Source organism: Sciurus vulgaris (genome assembly GCF_902686455.1).
Source record: "Sciurus vulgaris genome assembly, chromosome: 2".
NCBI lineage: Eukaryota > Metazoa > Chordata > Mammalia > Rodentia > Sciuridae > Sciurus > Sciurus vulgaris.
In genome coordinates this window covers 45,197,132-45,214,619 of record NC_136462.1, presented here as the reverse complement: position 1 = coordinate 45,214,619, position 17,488 = coordinate 45,197,132, and the positions used below count along the sequence as shown (strand labels likewise).

The 17,488-nt window shown below is 39.3% G+C and overlaps 1 protein-coding gene and 1 pseudogene across 3 annotated transcripts in view; both read right to left on the bottom strand.

Moving 5' to 3' along the window:
• The window catches only part of SLC35F4 (solute carrier family 35 member F4), a 230,819-nt gene that overhangs the window by 119,617 nt on the left and 93,714 nt on the right, over window positions 1-17,488 (bottom strand). The window lies entirely within an intron of this gene.
• On the bottom strand, window positions 4,905-5,927 carry LOC306655562 (TP53-regulated inhibitor of apoptosis 1-like; annotated as a pseudogene). Its single transcript has one exon. The product of its transcript is annotated as a TP53-regulated inhibitor of apoptosis 1-like (transcript).

The window sequence follows — 17,488 nt, the reverse complement described above, 5'->3', positions numbered from 1 at the left end:
TGTAAAAATATATCACTATTTTTCATTTACTTCAAAAGAAGGGGAGTTCCTCCAAAATTGTCAGGTCATAGACCTGACAAGAATGCATCCACCTGTTAAAAGCTAGAAATTGAAGTACATCAAAACATGATAAAAACTCAAGGCATGAGCAAGGTTTTAATTTATTATTTACTCTTTTAGATGTTCATGAACGTCAGCGAAAATGTATTTCTCCATTGAGAGTCTTAAAAATAAATTTCAAACTTAGGAAGTTTGCAAATTCAGCCTCCTTTAAAAACAAAAGCGTTTCATTTGTTGACTTTGCCTACAAGTGAAACCATACAGGCTTTGTTTTGTTTAATTAACCAAGAATATAAATTGCCCTGAAATATTTGTTTTTCTTACTCTTTATAAACCAGACCACCAAAAGAGAGGATACAAAGGATGTGGCCTGCCTGCCAGCATGCACCCATTCAGCAACACCTAGTGAAAGCCCTGGGTGTCTGACCCTACACTACTGAGATGAATAATTCACAGTCCTTCAAGAGGTTCTCAGCTCAGGGGGGCATTTGACACCTAATCAGGTCATTGTAGGACCATGTGGGACGTGAATGATAGAGACAAACACAGGGTTTGGTGTGAGCAAAGAAGAGGAATATCTAAACCACAGGGGACTGAGCAGAAGGACAATCACCCATTTTTAAGATTTAAGGGGCCAGGGTAGGCATGTTAGAAATAACTTTGTAGCAAAAGATGGAGAATGGGAAAATGAAGGAGTTTCAGTTCTCTGGATGGAAGAGTTTCCTATCTCTTCTGCTGGGAGAGAAATGAGTCAAGAATTGAGTAAATGGGTTTGCTTGTTTGTTTGTTTGTTTTTCCCTAGGAGTAGTAACTATTTTGGGGGGATAGGAAAAGGAGGTGATTAAAGATAAGGAAGACATTGAAGGATGTACCTGTTTGAAAGGACTGTAAATAAGCCCCGGCGCAAGGTTCCAGGGGAGGAAAAGACAAATGGCAGCCCAGTTTTCCAGGCCGGGGCTTTGTAGACCCACACTGTAGAAGAGTGCACACAAATCAAGGGTGCTGGGAAGAAACTGGCTCAGATAGCCAACCAGAGGTTGGACAGGAAAGGAAGATTACTCAGTGACATTTGACAGCTAGTATGACCATTGATCCTGGTTTTCCTAGAGCATCCTGGTGCAAATGTTAAAGCCTCTCCTTTGATTTGCAAAGGAATAGCCTATTGGACAATAAATTATAAGGTCCCCCTGATGATGGTCTTGGAGAAATAATAAAGAATGGGTCTCTATGAGATCTGAGTAATAAGGTGCTGTGGTCAGGGTGTAACATAGGAGGTAAAAATGGAGGGGTTCCTGATAATGACAAGATAGATAGTGTGGTCCCAGGAGTAAGTGGCTGAAATGGCATGAAGATGAAGTCTTGAAATTAAGGTAGCCCAGGAAATAAGGAGCTCACTGGTCAGACAAATCATTCACATGACCATTGACATAAGAATCTGGCACTGAGATGGTCAGTAGATGCTTGACAATCTGTCAGGATCCTGAGTAGGAAGTGATCATATGAATCAGGTCCCCATGTTACAGACAACCTGGGGGTTGGCCAGGAGAAGCAGAAGTGAGTAGGGGTTCAAGAGGGTATAGATGTGTGTCTGAGATGCAATGTAAAGCCACGCTTTTAAAAGAAGAGCAATGATCAGGCAGCAGTGACTGGGAAGTATTTTGTGGGATATGGGAGAAGGAGAGGATTCTACAGTGAGAACTAAAGAAGAATTGTCCGCAGCAGAGAAAAACAATGAGACCACCATGTAAGGGCTCCCACACCATCTCCTGAAGGCACCAAAGCTTCCATGAGGGAAGAGGCTGTGGGCCCAGTCTCCATGCAAGTACCTCTTACTGTGGGCAAAAGGGATCCAGAAACCAAAGTCCAATCCTGTCAGCAAGTTTAAGGGAACCAGGTAATTTGTCTTGTATCATTTTAATTTTCTTGTACAATCCTAACCTGTCCCTTGAAGGGATGGTATAATGAAACAAAAACTTCATTGCTTTAACTTTCCTGGTCAAAACCATTAATTATGTTACTTTATGTTATTATTAACAACTTCTAGAAAAAAATGACTGATGATTATAAACAAATCATTTCCACTTCATACATAGGTATCCTGAACAGCAATTGTTTCTGTCTTCTGGGGAGAAAGTCACAGCTTGTTCTAACACGTCTCTTCCCTATTATGGGGAACATAGAGACTGAACTCAATAAATAACCACCCATAATTGTTCTGGACTCCCTGAAAATATACAATATACTCAATAGTCTCAAAATGTTTATCCTTTAAAATTGAAAATTAAGTTATTATGACCAAATACAAAGAAGGTGAGGTTCAAAATGTTTCAACTCAAGTAGAATAATCTGAACAAATTCAATATTTTTGGGATAATGTGAAAACACCTGAGCTCCTTTGCCTTTAATCATAGCATAGGGTGGGGTGGAGGCTAAACAATAAAAGACTTCTGGAGCCTATTGACTTAGGAGGAAAAGGGAGAGACTGTCAAAATCCCTAGAGCTACCAGGAAAAGGGGTGGAGAAAATCCACCTTTGATCCCATTTCCTTGAAAGAGGACATGTCACCCCTGTCCTAGTTACTGGGAGGTCTGGGACACATGTAAGAATCTCACCTTAAAATGCCTTGTCCATCCTCTACTGCCTCAGACATTTGCATCTTCGAGGGCTGAATCAGGTGGTGGCGCTCAGGCCCAGGATTCCAAATGCTCATCCCATTAGCTCTCTGCTGTAGTGTTAAGATTTTTCTTTGGGTCAACCCAGTCTAAATATCAAACAAGATATTGGAAACATTGCAACCCAGCTCACCCATTAGGTAGAAATAAAAGAGGTGACTTTTATTTTGGTTTGTTCCTGTGAGGAATTCCTCTATGTGAACAGCCTAAACTTAATAAAAATATCACTGCTTGATCTAGGAGAGTCTCTGAAAAATGGTAGCAATACAGTGCACATTATTTTATTTCTCCCTGTTTCATTATTTAGATTCACATGCTTCTGTGGCGACAGGTACCTATATTTATCTCATAAGTCTGTCAAAAACCACTGCAGGTGCAGTGTGGGCTTAGTCAACAGATACAAAGAGACCAGTGCTCTTTTAAAAGGATTTTAAGTTTCAGATCACAATGTCATGTTGCATGGTGAAAGACACAAAGCTTTTCAGAACACAGCTTGTTAGGGGCAGTGGTGACAGTTGCCAGGGGGGTGTTGTTAAGGGAAAGCATTATTTTGAACTAAAGTAATAGTGGGAAATACCCCTTGGGAAGGGCACATTTTCTCACTTAGATCCACAGGAGAGGAGACCTTGACAAGACAAAAAGGATCAGGTAAGGCAATCTCTTCATTTTCTTTGAAGAATGGAAAACAATCCAGAATTCTTGGTTTGTTCCAAGGACCACAGCAGAGCCCAGGTGAGACCCTGGAACCCAGACACCCAGAGGAGGGGTTGCTGCTCTGCTTTACCCAGTCTCCTCTTTAATCAGTGGGTACAGAGTCACCTTCACATTAAAGATAACATGGAGAGGGAGTTTCCACCAAACACAGCACGAACTATCATTGCCATTTTGTGACCACCAAGCATTATTTATTTCCTAACGTACTCTGATTCATTTTATGGAGTCAGCTCTCCCTTGCTGGGAGAGGTCTTAGTGGGAGGGTCAATCCAGACACCTGCCCTTATACTGGGGAAGCTAAAGCGTACTGAAGTTTCTTGTGCCAGAGCCTTTTCCTCCACTCCACAGACCCGAGGTGGATGCATCGCTGTGATCATCAGCTCCAGCAGCAGACCCCAGCCACACTGCTAAGGGTCGGTTCCTGCTCTTGAGACTTGGTACCTGTCTTTTACTGCTTTCAATTCAAGCATTTGAATTGAACTACATAGTTGCAAGCAATCTCATTTATTTTAAGTGAGAGTTGGAGCTCATTTTTGTTGCTTACAACCTGAAAATTCAGAGAGGAAAAGAATGCAGAAATCAATAGAACAGTGATATTCTAACAACTGGGAAAGCAGATACCTTGAAGGCAGCCCTTTAATTAAACATTCCCACTGGTGACAATGGGACAGAAAAATGACAGGTTGACTGAGATTTGGGCATAAGCAGCAGATGATGTTTTGATGTCATGCCAGTCCTTGAGGTTAAAAAAATCACTGAACCTAGGGGTTTTTTAGAAGAATAAAATTTCAATTCCAAGATAAAATTTAAGATGAGTTAGAAAGAAGCAATGCACACAGTCTAGCTAGGACCAGATTAAAGTTTAAGAGATAACAAGTAAGATCAATGTGACAGGCATTATCTATGGCTATACATTATTATTAAAGTTTTCTCTGCATTTATTTAAATTCAGTGTTTGCTCCATACTACTACATTTTCTGTCTTGAGTTTTATCTGTTGAAAAATAACAGAGAATGAAAAACCAAATGGTAAAATGGGTAAGAAAAGTCTACCTCAGGTAAAATGTCACCTATATGGCTTAGTCCTTATTATGTTTATGACTGAGGCATGATCACCTCCTTGTGGTGACATACTCTAAATGTGGGTTTCATTTCTCTGACAAACGTTTTGAAAAACTGAACTTACAACTGAAGTAAAAAAATAAAAAAGAAAAATAGGACAGTAAAGTCATGATTTGTATGTAATTAGGAAAATGTTTTTCATATTATAAGACAAGCTTTTTAGTTCCAAAATGCTGTGGGGCAAAAGTTCTGGAAGATGGTAATTAAGACAAGCTAAATGTTTAATCATATTGCTCTATGTATCAATTCTTTTTTTTTTTTTTTGATAAAAATTAAATGTTAAAATTTATTCCATCATGATTACAGGCATTATAGGGCAGGGTGGGCAAACAAGCAAATGAAGCCAGCACCTTTCCCCTCCATTTAACCAGATGCAGCATTTTCACTTTTTTATTAAATGCAGGTTGACTTAATTTATTAACTTGGGATGATAAATGGCAATAGCAAACTTTCATGGTTTGGGATCTTTTGCCACAGCAACTCCGAGTAACGTAATTCCAGAACTATGCTGTGAGTTCTGAAATGGTGTTCATTTTAACATTCTTGAAGCTTCATGTCTTAATTGGACAAGAAGGCAGGAAATTGTCTGTTAAAAAATGTCTTCCTCTTTGCTAACCCAGGCCACCAACAATCTTTGTGAGTTACTATATAAAAATAAATTAGATGAGACTGTTGTGCTTGGATCCCCCTTTAAAGCATTAGCTACCTGAGAGAAAAAAGAGGTCCTAACTGATTGAACAATGACCCCAGTACAATGTACCTAATATCTTTTGCAGCAAAAACCAAGAAGTCAGGCAACCCTGATCATCTTGACTAGTTCATCAATAATTTATATACAAGGTATATTTAAAGCTGATTCTAGATCATGTATTGCAACCATAATCCCGAGACACTGTTCAGTTTTAGCCCACTGAGGTTCTGGAAGATGCCAGATCAAGTGAGAAATCATCTCAAAGCAGAGCAGTGGTTCATCATCTTTTACAAGTGAGAGGAAAACATTAATAGAGAAGAAATAAAGCAACTCCCTCCTAAATTCATTGAATCCCACAGCTATCTTCACAGCCTTGGTTGACAAAATCCAGAGTCCTCAATTTCCTGATACAAGAATCCATTTTCAAGGTGACAGTCAATATCAAGAAGAGTTTTCAGGCTTCTTTGCCATGGCCCATGAACTCCAGTCCTTCAATAGGAATCTCTTTCTCTTTTATTGCTTTCTGAAAGCACTGCTAGTAGCGCTTGAAGAGATCAGTGCACGGGTCCCCGGAGCCGTCTCTTTGAGGAACTTCTCGGCAAACCAGCGATTGAAGCACTGGTGGTACTCGCGCTTCATGTCGGTGCATGCCTCCCCGCCGCGGTTCATGGCTACGGCGGGGGCGACAGAGGCTCACTCTCTATGTATCAATTCTTCAACTGAAGATTTATAAATCAACATATTGAGTCAATGACTTTTTGGAAACCAGAAGTCAAGCCCTTATTTGTAGGCAGATTGTACTACAAATAAAGAGTCCCGTTGAAAAAGCAGGTGGAACCCATCGTGAAGGACTTACAAGTCAGGATGAGAAAAACTCAGATCAAATGAAACTGGGTTATGAGATACAATAAGGAATCCTCTTATCTCAGTTGGAAGGGTAGCCTATCTGCAAAATAATTCAGAATATCATACATCAAACCATTCACCATTCATATAAGCAGATAGAAGCCAACATGAATTTTTAAACTTTAAAACATTTCAAAGACTGTATGGAAAATAAAATTTTTTACTTCAAAATCTACATTGCCTTTTAAAAACAAACCATCTGTTGTTTATATGAAAGGTGCTAAAGTTTTTAAGAAGAGGATATGAATGGAGCTTCTGAACCAAAGTGACAGGAAGGTCAGTGATTGGTGTATAAATATGTAAATATGAAAAAAAAAAAAAAAACATCCTCCAGATTCTTAGAACATAGAGAATTTATCATCAGAGATTGCTGACATCAGGTGCTGTGCTGCTTTGGCTTTGCTGCTGTGTAGCCTGGGCCTTGGTCCAATGACCATATCATATGGCAGGTTTGTGTAGGCAATGTCAGAAACAGTAGCTCTTCAGCCTACTCATTTGGAAAGTGTGTACTTTAAAAATAAAGTTTTATATTCTGAAATCAAGACAGAAATTTGAGTATGGATTTTAAAACATATTTCTGCTATAAAGAATATCCATTTTCTTTAAGGAAAAAAAAACTAGCCTTGATTTTCTAGAAAACAGTTTATATAGTCAAAGTAAAGTACAAATGTTCAATCAAACAGTCGGATAGATCCAGCTAAACTTTTCTCATCCCTGAAAATACAAAGGAAACAAGATTGATGCAAAGGAAAAGGCACATGTTGATCAAAAAAAAAAAAAAACCAAAAAACAAAAAAAAAACAGGCATTTTACATTTTGAAGAATGGCATGTTTTGAAAAATATGATATACTTTTTTTTCATTGACATATGGATAACATCAAGGAGAAATTTTTTCTTATTATAATAAAGCAAATGCTGAATTTTTAATATTTTTAACATTTTAATTATGGAAAATTTCAAACATATCGAGGATAGTATAATGCACCACCACGTACTTTATAACTAGCTTTAGTGATTCTCCATTTGTGACTTAAGCATGATAGAGTAATGTGGACAGCAAGCTCAACATCTTATAAAGGACGGTACTTAGTTTCCAAGAGAATGGTCTAACTCTATTCTATTTCATGGCTACCACTTAAATTTTAAAACATAGCTACTATTTTTAAAATATGAATATAGTGTTGCTATTTTAAGAATAAAAAAAGCAGGTTGGAGGGACCTCAGGAATTATCAGCTAATCAACCACATCCCACTCAGAGCAACTCCCCTGCACAAGCTCTCCAGATAGTGTAAGAAAAAGCTTTTTAGAAATAAGAAGAATCATTAAAGATGGGGGGGGGGTGGCAGGTGCCCCTGAAAACATTGAGATAAAGGCTTGGATTCAGTGAACATTTAATATCATCTGAAGAATGTGTGCTGGGAATATTGAGGAGAGCTTGAGTCCCGGCTTTTCCACTTGGTGGTTGTGTCTCCTTTCTGAGTCTCAGCTCTTCCATCACAGAGTTACAATTAGGATCCAATTACATAACATAAATAAAGTGTCTAGCAAATAAGAGATGCTTAGTAGACACGGCTTTCTCTCATGTTCCTTCCCCACAAAATAAATTTTCCATAGTGATTGAGAAAGCACATACAGAAATATACAAAAATATTTTATGAAAAGAAGTCACATACATGTATAATTTTTCAGTCACTGTCTTATGGGAAGGCATCTAATGAAATATTAAATTGTAGAGTTTTTCTTATGGCTGACTTTCCCATATACAATTCACAAGTAAAAAGAATCAGAGAATATAGTGTATTCATATCTGTTTAGTAAACTGAGACAACACTGGGAAAATCACTCCAGAGATTTATAGCAATAAATACAAAGTCATTTTTTCTTTCAGTTACTTTCTCACAAAGAAAATAACAGATTTAGAAAAAGAAAATGCTTTTGGTGAAAGGAAGAGAATTCCATGAAAAGAAAATGGAAAAATTTCTTAAGTAGCTAAAACTCATAACCAACCTTTTCCCTCACTAGCTTAGTACCCAGGCACAGTGGTTCAAGGTTTCAAATTAGTAACTTCTGTGAATATACAGTGTATAGTAAATCCCCAAGCAGCTTTGTGCCTGTGATCAGCATGTCTCTGAGGAATGGCTGACTCTCTCTGATTTCAGTGGTCACTCTCAAAGTGGGAAATTTCTAGCAGCTACATGAAGCTTCCTTATTATTCTTGTTGAAAAACAAACTCCTCCTAGAAATACCTGCCACATGACAAATATTGACATCTGTGACATATGCAATACAAAATACTGAGGCATTTAAGAATCTCCCTGGATTTTATTTCTCATGTACAATGCACAGTACTTTGGTGACTTTGTTGCATATTTTTAACATTGTGCTCTGCTTTCCTTCTTTATATAGATGTCCTACACACATCAGAGAGATGGTTCTATTTTTAAAGCTGAAATATTAAAGTTATTTAATATCCCCCCCAAAGTTCCCAAGTTAATGCAGAAATGTTTGGAGGTGAAATTATTGGATTGTGAGAGCTATAACTGACTCAGTCTACCCCAGTTTGAATGAACTGGGTGATTAGGTAGATAGCGCAAGACTGGAAGAGGTGGGTCACTGGGGGTATGTCCTGAAAGGGTTCATCTTCTTTACAGCCCACCTTTCCCTTTCTCTGTTTCTGTTTCTCTTTCTCTGTTTCCAGGCTGTGATGAATGAAACAACACTTGCCCATCGTGCCTTCTGCCATGATGTTCTGCCTCACCTTGAGCCCAGAGTGATGGACTTAGCCAGTCAAGGACTAAGCCTCTGAAACCATGAGCCAAAATAGATCTTTCCTTCTCTAAATTGTTGGGTATTTTTGTCACAGCAATAAAAAAAAAAACTGACCAACACAGAAATTGGTACCAAAAAGTGGGGTCATTGCTATGACTAACCTGACCATGGAACTCAGATACCTTTTGAACTGGTTCGCAGGAAGAGTTTGGAAAAGTTTGGAGATGGAGCCAAAGAAGTCTTGGAATGTTGTAAGTAGAATTTAATGGATAATTCAGATGGGAGCTCAGAAGATCAGAATACTGATAAGCAGACAGTGCTTCTGAGCCTTCAAAGGGAAATGAGAACTGTATTGGGAAATGGACTAGAGGACACTCATGATATATTCTAGAAAAGAACTTGACTACATTTTGCCCATGTCCTGAGAATTTGTGTGGGACTGAATTTAAAGGTGATGTACTAATTAATCAAGCAGAGGAAATTTCAAAGCAACACAGCATTCAGGAAGTAGCATGGATATCACTATCAGCTTTCAGCCAAGTATATTATGAAAACTGGGAGCAGAAATCAGAGTTGAAGGGTTTTGAAAACTTTCAGTTTGACCAGAAAAGTACATGTAAAACTGGGACCAAGAAAGGCATAGTTGCTGAAGAGATCACAGCCCCTATAGAAATGCTAAGTATAGTGCACAGAGAAACCAGGAAAAGATGGTTTCAGGGCATTTCAGAAATTTGCAAACCACACCCATTGCAGGCTCCAGGTTATAGACAGGAAAAATCTTTTGAGAGAAGCTCATGGGGACACCCTGCTTTCACAGGGAGTACTAGGAAATTGTTTCTCTTTGCTAAACCACCAAAACACTAAGATGTTGCTGCAACTATGATTTCAGGGGGCTCAGTTACTGCTCTAGCTTATGGCATTCCTTAGTATCATCCACATGGTACTGATTCTGCAGAAACACAGGCTGCTAGAGTTAAGAGGTCATGGAGGCTTCCACTGAGATTTCAAAGGAAGGTCTGGGATACTAGGCAAAGGGTTGCAGGGTCAGAATTCCTGCAGTCTTCCCCTGCATAGGATGTATGAAGATGTGAAGGGGAAGTGAAGCTGGAAAGGAGACCCAAGGAATTAAGAGATCCTAGTAACATGGGCTGTATACTGAGGAAAGCTGCTTGTGGTTTGGTGAGAAAAGCAGTTGACTGTGAAGATACACAAGCTGAAGGACAGCCCATGTGCACTTCAACTGGAAAGAACAAGTAGGCGGAGTTGCCCGAGCCCTTTAGTAGTAGTACCTCACCACTGTTGGTATTTGGGACGGATGTCCCACTGAGAGTGAGGGTGGTGATGTCTCCCAATAAACACAGACATCAGAAACCAGGCTCAGAAGGCACAGATCTAATTTTACCTGTTGTACAAGACATATATAGGCACATTATCCAATCAGGTTAAGACACTTGTTAAAACATAACAGAACCAACCTATAGGTAAGCTATATGTCATACTTATGTAGACAAACCAAGTATCCCTACATGATTCTGCCCAGCAACAAGCTGAGACAAAGGACTAGGGGAAGGGCAAGCTCCAGCACACAGCATGAGGCGAGGCAGCACGGGTGAACTCACACCACAGCTTGCTGTGATGCCTATTGAGCGAGGCTTTCCCTCAGCTTGTAGCTCAGCCTCAGAAACTGCAAAGGCCTACAATCCATGGCAAGCCTTTACCATTTCCTCAGTTTCTCCATCCAGACTTTCGGTATTTAAACCAAATAAGCTTGAGGAATGTTCCCTACAACCACCATGTTCTAGGTGCTAATGAAGGACTTTCAGGAAAAGTTACAAAACCAGTTTGCCTGGTGGGCTTCAATCTTGCTTTGACCCCATTTCTTCTCTTCTTTCTATGTCCTTATTACTCCCTTTTGGAATAGGAATGTTTACTCCATGCCACTGTATATTGAATCTATGTAACTTGTTTTGATCTTTACAGGGGCTCATAGCCAAGTGTTTGCCTTGAGTCTCAGGTGAGACTTTGGACTTGAACTTTTGGGCTGTGCTGGAACTGTTAAGACTATGAGATTCCTGGAGATGGAATAAATGGATTTGCACTGTGAGATGGACATGAGCTTTTGGGGATCAAGGGCAGAATGTTGTGGTTTGATATGAGGTGGCCCTCAAAGTTTCCTTCATTATTGCAGTAAATTCAGAAGTGAAATGATTGGTTTGGGACAATTGTAACATAAACAGTCCATCACAGTTTAAATAGACTAATTGGGTAGTAATGGTAGGCTGGTAGGGCATGGCTGGAGGTGATTCACTGGGGTACTCTGGAAGGGTTCATCTTCCCTGTGTTCCCTTCCCCCTTTCCCTCTTTCTCCTTCTAGGCTGCCACAAAGGAGGGTTCCTCCAACGTGCCTTTCTACCATGATGTTCTGCCTCACTTAGGCCCAGAGCAATGGACTCAATTGATGACATTCTAAGTCTCTTGAACTGTAAGCCAAAATAAACTTCCTCCTCTAAGTTGTTCTTGTTGGGTACTTTGTTCATAGTGATGAAAAACTGATTAGCACACCAATGCTGCATAACAAATCATCCCCAAACTCGTTGGCTTAAAATGACAGTGTTTTATTATGTCTCATGATTCTGCAGCTTGGCTGGGCTATTCCTCTGCTGGTTTCAGCTGAGCTCACTCATGCATCTGTATTCAGCTGAAGATTTGCCGGGAACAGGGTATGAGTTCAAGACAGTCTCAATGTCTCATAATTGATGCCAGCCGCCACCTGGGGTGCCTCAGTTCTCTACTATTTGGCCACATGTCATCAAATATGCTAGCAAGGCTTGTGTTCTAGATGTTCTATATTCCTAATGTTCCATAGCAAAAAGTGCAAGACCTTTTAAGAAATTGGGAAATAGACTATACCTTTCAATGGGAGGAATGACTATCAGGCTGCAAAAAGACTTGGAGAAGGAATCTTAAAGTGATCTTGGAAAACAATCTAGGATTTAAAATAATAGTATTAATTAAGAGCCTTGGCAGAACTAACTTGCTCTCTCTGAAACCCAAGCACAGCACAATGCCTCTGGCTATGGTCTCCTAGGAATCAGAATCTAAGCCTTTCCTTAGCATTGTATCATATCTCTCAGTGTTTGGGCTGCATCAACAATCCTTTTATCCCTATCTCAAGTACAAGTTTGGGAAAGGAAAAAAAAAAAAAGGGTGTGTGTATGTGATGTGTGTGTGTGTGTGTGTGTGTGTGTGTGTGTGTGTGTTTAAGTAAGATTTTTTTTTTTGAGTTGGAAGATGAATGTGAAAAACTAGTAGTGACTTACAACACCAGTAGCTGTTGTATTTGGAGGATCCATGCAGTGCTCCTGAAAATCCGCCCGTGAAGAACTTAGTTGGGAGGTTGGGAGGGCACACTCACCATCTGAGCACCTCCAATGATGTCAGAATGAGCACAAAACAGCTTCTTCACACATCAACAGGCTCTGACAAGTCGAGGCAGCTGAACAGCAGCAGGTGGGTGGCTCATGCCTAGACTGGCACTCAGAAAGCTGGAGTTCTGACCTCTACTGTTTTGTCAAGTTGTTATATAACCCTGAACCTGCTCCTGTATCTGTCTCTGTGTGGCAATATTGCAATTGCCCACAGGACACACAGAAAGCATTTTAGATGTCTCTGATAAGATAAAACTACTCAGTAGAATATCAGAGCACAGATTTTCCAACATTAGGGCTATTGCTAATCGGTGGAACACATTAAAGGATTGGAGTATAAATGAAAATACCCTATATTTTAACATATGTCATTTGGAAAAATACAGTCATCAAGTTATTATAAAGGACTGGAAGCTAAAATTTCATTCCATGGTTTTTGAAGTAAATGATAAAGCAAACTGCTGTGCATATTTTTTTTTTAAATTGATGATCAATAACTTTTTAAAAGATTTTATGGGGGGCATTGGAGATGTAGCTCAGTGGTAGAATGCTTATCTAGCATGCGTGAGGCCCTGGGTTCAATCCCCAATACCCCCCCACACAAAACAAAAAATTATGGAATATTTTTCAAAGGGTCAGATGTTTACTCAGGGTTTTTGTTAAATTCATGTTTCGATCTAATAAAAGAAAAGCAACATTCTTTTTGAGTGTGTGTGTGTGTATGTGTGTGTGTGTGTGTGTATGTGTGTGTTGGGAAGGCTAAATCTATATAAGGAATCCCTCAAGGAAAAATTCCACATAATACCCAAAGCAATATATGCCCCTATATTTCCCAATATATGTTCATTTGGTTGCAGATCTTCCAAACTGATTACAATCAGAAATTTGGTATACTTGAAAATGATATATCACAACTGCATATCTCTTTTCTTCCAATTTACTCCCAGTTCCTCACCTATCCAGATTCCTCACTTCATTTTCTGCCTCCTTTTCTGGGGTTAATTGATGACATACATTTGTCAATTTCAAAGGATATAAACTCTGTCATCATCTTTTGACTCTTGACTGTGAATTGTGGCACTTAAAGAATGTACAATATCCAAAACAGTGAGCAGGAAGCTCAAAAGGAGTTAACAGCGAGATCTCAGCAATGGTAAAACAATTCAGTTGTCAGAGGTTAAATGCACAAGCTGTAGATAGCAGTATTTGCTGAAGCCTCCAGTTTTAGCCCAGACCTCAGATGCTAACATATTATTCTCTCTCTAAACTCTCCCATAGTATCATAATGCACATTTTATTACTGTAAGCTATGCTACATTGGGTTTTCTCAAAGAGTGATGAAATGCTAACAGTTCCAGCAGAATGTAGCAAAACAATTGGAACAAAACCACAGATGAGCAGAAGTTTGGCACCCACTGCCTCCAAGGGCAGAGTGGTTAAATTAATCTTTTTCCAAATGCAACTAATTGGATCTTCCATTCCAAAGTAAATAGAGATAAGGCTTATTAGATTACAGTATTCATAAGTGGGGGAAGCTCAACAAGTACCAGAGGTAGCTCAAAAAAGAAACTGTATTAAGGATTAAAACATGTTTAAGTTTGAGCAAGGATAAAAACTAATTCCGTATTAAAAAATTTTGAGAGGTGTCCTAATTAGTCTGCAAATGAAGGTTCAGTAATCTATGAAACTAATTTCCCACTCCAGAAATGCTGGTCCATCCCATCTTGGAGATCATTTATGTTCTCTTTGATTCCTATGGGGTGTTACCTTACTTGCACCATTTATTGATTCCACAAAATCTGTGCCTGTTTTTATGGCCCACATTCATCTCAATATCACAGGAACTGTAAATCCAGATAGCAAGCAAAGTTGCCTCTGTCCTAGGAAGAGAAGTTGTGAAGACAACCTTTCCTTAAAGCAAGTCTACCTTACTCTGCTTGCCCAACTGACACACTGTTTAGATTTCTGTTTTAGTCAGCTTTTTTGTTGCTGTGACCAAAAGACCTGACAGAAACAACTTAGAGGAGGAAGTTTACTTGGCTCACAGTTTCAGAGATTTAGTCCATGGTCAGCCAACTCCATAGTTCTGGGCCTGAAGCAAAGGGGGAAGGGCATGGCAGAGAAAAGCAGCTCAGGACTGGCAAACAGGAAGTAGAGAGAAAGAGGTCCACTCACCAAGGACAAAATATAAATCCCAAAGTCATGCCCCTAGTGACCTACTTCCTCCAACTACACCCTACCTGCCTACAGTTACCACCCAGTTAATCCATATTAGTTGATTAATCCACTGATTAGGTTATAACTTTCATAATCTAATCACTTCACCTCTGAACGTCCTTGCATTGTTTGATGCATGAGCTTGTGGGGGCACCTCAGGTCCAAACCATAGCATGTTCCCACAGCTGCCCATGTTCTGATATAAATTATTATATGCAGAGTTGCTTAAAGAAGAAAAAAAAAAATGAGCAGGTAGACTTATTCAACCTAACTTTCAACCCAATTAACTGTTATTCATTTCTTAAAAATCATTGGAAGTCTTCCTCATTCCACCCAATTCACCATTGCAAATTGATTAGTACCCACAGGCAGATGTTATTTCATAAGTGTTTAATTTTTTTATAGATACACACATACCATCTTGGAGTTGGGATAGAGCTGGCTCTCTGGCTGTAGCTTTCCTCCAAACTGAATACAGGGAAGCAAGTTTTCATTCTCTCTTTGCATTTTATAAAAATGTTTCTTTTATAATCAGTTCACCAATGGTGGGAAGGCTTTGCATGTGTATCAGTATAACCTGTCTTACCAAAGATTGTCCTGGCAACATCCAGGACTTCTGAACCCTGCCCAGAGCGGGTGCTTCTGGCTTCTGAGACAGGACCAGTAATACAGTGCTGACACAAAGTCTTCCTAAATGGAGTCATTTAGATTTCCAGGTGTTGTAAAACTTCCCTGAGGCACCCCTTCACCATGCACCAGAGTTCTAGAGACATTCCATTTCCAGGTTCTTAGGGACCCAGGGAGCAGAAGAACCCAGACCCTCAGGGTTTAGCTTTGCTTATTACTCTTCTCTCTCCCATTCTTTCACCACTGGGAGGTGTCTTTGGGTGGTCAAGTGAAACAACACAGCATTGTTTGGGGAATTACTTGTTCTCAACTACATGGTTGCTAGTTTTAACTGGGAAGCACGAATTTTCCACAAGCAACAAGAATGGATAGTATCAAATGCACATTTTTTCTTGGTAAATAAAAAGCTGGAATCCAAAGTCACTCACTCCAGGGCTGAACTGCCTCCCCTGGTGGGATGTGTTGCTAAATGGGCTCAGCAGGGATGCTTGGGGAGTGAGATTTAGGAGTAGACAGTGTGGGGTCTCAGCTCAGACCTGATTAAACCTCCTCATGCTATATACTGTATTCCTTAACCTTGCTGAGTTTCACCATCTAAACATCAGAAGTAATAATTCCTATCTGACAAGTCAGTGTGAGAAGAAAAGATGATCAATGTGGTATACCTTACACTGAGCAGGCTCTTAGTAAAAGGTAGTTATTGTTATTTTTAATTTAAAATGTAAGGCGATGATGACCTGACTCTTGGGAGATTACTGTATCTATTTGGGATAACTTATAAAAAGCCACAGAACTCTATTTTTAAGAGGTTTTTAAAAACCCACTTATGATCACTGGTCATATGTTTCATTTTCCAAGCATTCCCTGACATAATTTGGGCCATTTTATTTCAGGACTCTGGGTTAGTTACTTAATTGTTGTTTTTCTATTTTACCAATGGCATGCATATTTTGTCTTCAAATAGGCTAAAAACCTTAAGCTGATTAAACTACTTTACCCATAGGAAATCCTCAAGAATGCTTGCTAGAAGAAAGATAAGGCTTAGTGATTCTAGTGTTTTGTTTGTTTGGTGTGTGTGTGTGTGTGTGTGTGTGTGTGTGTGTGTGTGTATTGTGATTGATTGGTTGTTTTTGTCTTCCAAAGCTTTGTGCAATTTCAAAATGACCCAAGGGATAGTTATTTGCAAGCACCATTTATTATCCAGAAATGCAAGGATGGAGAAAATGTGTTTCTAGAAGACAGGAGAGTTGTTCTGAAGGGGTGAAGGATTCACGCTGTCAGGAGTGTGTGGGCTGTGTCTGGGTTCTAGCCCATTCCTGAGAGCTCTGTGGCAGCTCACCTGGGGACAGTCTGGTCACCTACCTATCATCTCCTGCCCCATACAGGGAAAGGAACCTGGAAGAAATCCTAAGCATGGCAGCTTTTGAGATGGTCTGAGATTTTAAACTACATATGCTATCTATTCTATTGGGATATTCAGTCTTGGGGAATTAAACAGAACATAAAGGAAATAAATGTGCAAGCAATAATGAATGTCCCCTAAAATATTCATCTTATTCATCTTATTCTTATATCTGAGAACAAAGGACCTGTTTGTGACACACATAAACAAACCTTAAGACAAAACTGAGAAGCAGCAAGGGCCAGTGCTTACTGTGCTGACGGCAGACACTATGCCATCAGACACCTGCTAAAGAGAGACTACGCATTTTCCTCAGTGATAAATTCTGGAGGGTTTTATAGTCTTGAGTAAAAATGTGAAGTTCCTCCTGATTTAACATGCATTTCCAAAAAACACAAGTCAAGGATCGGACCTTGGCCACAGGTTGCACATCACTGAAGCTGGGTGATACAACTTTTTCCCTTTTGTATCCCTTTTGAAATGTTTCATATAAAAATGTTAAAGAATAAGGTGGTCAAATGGGAAGTGACCATAGAAAGATCTGTAAGACTATCTTGCTTCATCTAACCACCTCCCTATGTATTTCCTCTGAATTATTTTGACAAATCCCACTTCATTTTATTATTTTACCCATGAATATTTCAGCTGATATCTTAAAAGATCAGAATTCTATTTTTAAATCTAACACAATACTATCATGTCACCTGGAAACATCCACAGGGATTCCTTGGTGTGATTAAACACACCACTCTAGCTACCTTTTGCATAATTATACACAAGTTAATTGTAAACTAACACATTCACATGAAAACAAGAGCTGCCACAACTAGAGACACAAAATCTCTGAACGTTGTTAGTTAGATTTAAATTATTGATAGA